A 4428-nucleotide genomic window follows, 5' to 3' on the forward strand; every position below is an offset into this window, starting at 1 on the left:
CCAGTTTAAGAACTGCTCTTGGTGACCTGGCTCAGCCAGGGCCTCTGTCCCCCGGCAGGTACAGGAGCCGAGCAGGTGTGTGATGCGCTCCCAGCTACGGCGCCACACACTCACGGCATGCAGACTCCCCTCCCATCCACACTGTGTGTTTGAACAGCTTGGACCCTGCAAACACAACCATCTGAACACACCTACACCCGCCGGCACAGACACATGGTCCATGTCACATGGCCTTCTTGGGAAATGCTTCTCCCCCCAGGGGGTCAGCCCAGGATAGCCCCTCCTAGCCATGACTCCTTCCTCGGCTACCTCCGGTCGGAGGGAGAGCCTTGGCAAAATCTGGGGTTTCTTTCCTCTGGTCGGCTCAGCTCCCAAGGTCTGCCTGGCTCTCCTGAATCCAAGATGTGGCAGAAGCATGAGGTGGAGCACAATAAAGGGGATAAGGACAACCCTCTGCCTCCTGCTGTTTTTCCCCATGCCTCTCTGGAACTCAGGGTCCTTGCTGTGAGATGTGGGCCAGTGCCCAGCTATGTCCAAGGTCTTCCTGGATGTGTCAGTGGGTTGTGGTGAGCTGACTCATGCCCAAGACCCAGGTCCTTAGCTTGCCTCTGCCCTGGCCCAGACCACCGTCCTGGGCTCCCTGCTACACTGCACTGACCCTTCCCAGGCTTGTGGGGTCCTGGCACTGGAACAAGAAAACACCCTCAGCAGGGGCTGGAGCGATAGCACAGCGGGTAGGGCGTTTGCCTTGCACGCGGCCGACCCGGGTTCGAATCCCAGCATCCCATATGGTCCCCTGAGCACGGCCAGGGGTGATTCCTGAGTGCAGAGCCAGGAGTAACCCCTGTGCATCGCCAGGTGTGACCCAAAAAGCAAAAAAAAAAAAAAAAAAAAAAAAAAACACCCTCAGCAGTGGCTCCACAAAAATCAGGCATGAGGAAGTGGCAGGCTATGCCAGGGGGAAAAGCTGAGGGACTCAGAGTGTTGAAACAAGAGAGTATGGTAGATTCTCCAGTGACCTGTGGGCCTACGCCCAGTCAGGGGCTCTGGCCTCTGCTGACCCCAAATCCACACTCTCCGTGGATCCCTGCTGGGAACTCCCTCTTCCTGATACTCAATAGTCACCTGTGGCCCCCGAGTGCTTCGAATAGGAACTGCTGTTGGGGTTTTGTTTTCTTTTTTTTTTTTTTTTGGTTGTTTTTTTCCATTTCGGTCACCTCTAATTAATTTAAGACACACACACGGCCAGTGACTATCACACTGGACAGCAGAGACTGGCCCCTCCCTTCGTTACAGGCTCTTGGCCTTCTGCCCTCCTCCCCAGCCAAGAATCATCTCTCAGACTTTATAAGACAGGAACTCCTTCTTCCCTCCCTCCCTTCTCCAGATCTGCCTGCCTCTGCACCTCCTGCACCAGCAGGAAAGGATTCTTCCTTGTCGCTACCCCTTCCTTCCACCCAGAACAGGAGGCTCCGTGCAGACGCTGCCTCCCCTCTTTGGCCCCTCCTGTCTGACCTCTGCCTGCCTTCATTGCCACCATTCCAGAAAGACCAGTCTATTCTTCCCTCTGAGTCCCACCCTCTGTAAGTGGCCTTCTGCCCCCACCCCCATCTCTGGATGTCCTTGCCAAGTTACTAGCAGCGTCGTGGTTGCCAAATCCCAGCAGACTCTGCAGCCCGTATCCCACTCAACCTGTCACTTTCTGTTGATCGAGGCTTCCTTGTTGTAAGATTTTCTCCCAGCAGCTCCTAGCACTCATCCTCTCCTGACTTTCCAGCCCACCCAGTTGGTGGAGGAAAGACAGGCTTCAGTGACTGCAGTGCCACAGGTCACTGTATATCCTTGAGCAAGTCGTTCAACTCTCTGGGTTTCCTCTGTGATCAGGGATAATAATATTCTCTTCTAAGATTTCTGGGAGATAAGATATGGAAAGTGCCTAGCACAGAACCAGGTACACTGTAGCCTTTTGTCTCTCCGTCTATCCTTCCTTTCAGTGGGACAGTCAGCCACTGTCCTCAGACCTCTGTTCTCGATACAGGCTGTTGGCTGGGAATATAGCAGTTTAGATTGAGAAGGGCCTTTCCCAGCCTCCTCTTGCAGTTTATCTGGTTGTGTGACTAGATTTTTAACTAACGAGCAAGATGTGAAAGTGTCATTTGATGTTATGTGACACCTGGAACTTGAAAAAAAAAAGCCTGGTTGTACAATTCTTTTGTCCTCTTCTTCGTCTTTGAATCCATCCTATTGCTTGGAATGCATAGGTGATGAGTGGTGCTCTGGCCACTATCCTGAACCATGAGGACACAGTTGCGGTGGCTGTGACTAGAAGGTCTAGACTGAGAAACCTTGGAGGAGCAGAGTTGACAGTGCCTGGTGCCTGAGGGTCTGCTGTGGGGTTTATGCTACCTGCATCAAAACTGACCCTGCTGCTTCAGAGATCTTCCCCTTAGAAGGAAGTTTCTATCCTCAGCTCCTACTTTATTTTTTCTTTCCAAGTTATCTTACCCATTCTCATGACTCTGCTTATAAATATGAACCTTTCCTGACAACTTCCAAAACTGGTTAACTCAGCCCTCTTCCCTGAACTCCGGCCCCACTATGCAACCTCCCAGCTGCCACATCTAATTAACATTTTTTGTTTGTTTGTTCTCTTATTTTGGTGTGTGTGTGGGGGGGGGGGGTGTTCATAGTTGTGTTCAGGGATTACTCCTGGCTCTGTGCCCAAGGGATTACTCTTAATGGATAGAGGTTGCTGGGGATTGAACCCAAGTTGACTTCATGCAAAGCAAGTGCCCTACCTACTGTACTATGGCTCTGGTCCCCCTAGTTAGCTTTTTTTGTTTAAAAAAATCATTGGATACCTTCCCAAGTGTCAGGCTGTGTGCTAGACTGATCAGGTCCTCAAGTTCTGAGTCCAGACGGAAAAACAAGCAGGAAAACAGAGGCGAAGTGAGATAGTACAGTGGGAGGGCGGTTGCGTTGCATGCAACCAACTTAGGTTCGATCCCCAGCACCCAATGTGGTCTCTGAGCACTGAAAGGAGTGATTCCTGAGTGCAGAGCCAGGAGTAAGCTCTGAGAAAATACCTGGTGTGGCCCAAAAACAAAATAACATCAACAACAAAAATCCTGAGGAAATCCCTAGGTTGGGGCCGTTTAACCTATGTGGGACAGTGAGGAGGTCCTGGTAGAAGGAATTGAATAGAATCTTCAGCAGAGTTTGACAGGCCAGTGGTTAGGACTGAGGTCACAGAGGGTTTGATGGGGTCTAGTCTGGGCATGAGACGGGATCATTCCAAAGAAGGAACTCATTAGCTGGCCTTTGGCTTCTGTAAGCTAGAGACAGGCTGGTAGAGATGAGACTGCATGAGGCTGGGAGGCTGCTAAGGCAGCTAGGCAGCAATCCAGATACAAGATAGTGGTGGCCTGATAAGGGGGTGAGAACCTGAGGTTGAGGGAAGTAAGTGGGTTCCAAGGATCACTGAGAGTCAACACAGGAGCTGGGAGAATGTAGCTCAGCAGTAGAGCACTTGCATGTGTGAGGCCCTGGGTTCGGTCTCCAGCACGAAGGGGAGGGTGGGGAATCAGCATGGGCAGGGTTTCGTGCTGGACTGATTGGGGCGGGAAATGAGCAGGCTCCGGTGATTACTGGATTTCTGACTCCAGATCGAGACAGCACACGGGGGCCAGGGTTGTGGGGGATGATGTAGATCTGTCTTGGGCAAACGGAAGGGTGTGAGGTGCCAGGGGTTTCACAAGTAGACAATTTAGCACTGATGAACCAAGAATTGAGGAACAAACACCTCAGGAGGTAGGCAGGAGACAAATGGCCCTGGAAGGGTCACTATGAAGGTCAGGAAGTTCATGCTCGTGCATACTTGTCCATCCCATCGAGTGCTCACAAAGCCCTTCCCCAAACATGAACCTGACAAAGGCATCCGAGCTCCAGGCTAAACCACTTCCCTTCTCCCCGGCCCCTGGTCCGCAGAAGGCTAAACTCTGGAGCACGACTGCCATTCAAGTCTTTTCTCCCAGGACCCAGGACGCATCCCTAGCAGCCTGTCCCTCCCCCGGTGCGCACCGCGACACATCCCCGGAGGCTGGGGACCGCTCTTTCCTCCGGCAGGCTGGAGCGAGAGGAAAGGGGACAAAGCGTTTCGGGGACGGAAGCACCCATGCCCTTTACGGCGAAGGAACCCGGACTGCGGCCTGGAGAGGTTTTTGGGGACCCCGAGCAGCCCCCTTCGCGGCGCCGGGGGCGTGACGAGCCTCGGCCCCGACGCTGCGGGAAGGGCCCCTCGGAGCCGCCGCCCGCCCCGGCCCCGCCCCTCTAGGAGCGGAGCGAGAATCTTCGGTTCTGATTGGGCGGTGCCGGGGGGAGCCGCACACTCTGACCAATGAGCGCGCGCCGGGCGCGGCGGCGGCGGTG

Source organism: Sorex araneus, chromosome 3 (genome assembly GCF_027595985.1).
Source record: "Sorex araneus isolate mSorAra2 chromosome 3, mSorAra2.pri, whole genome shotgun sequence".
Classification (NCBI taxonomy): domain Eukaryota; kingdom Metazoa; phylum Chordata; class Mammalia; order Eulipotyphla; family Soricidae; genus Sorex; species Sorex araneus.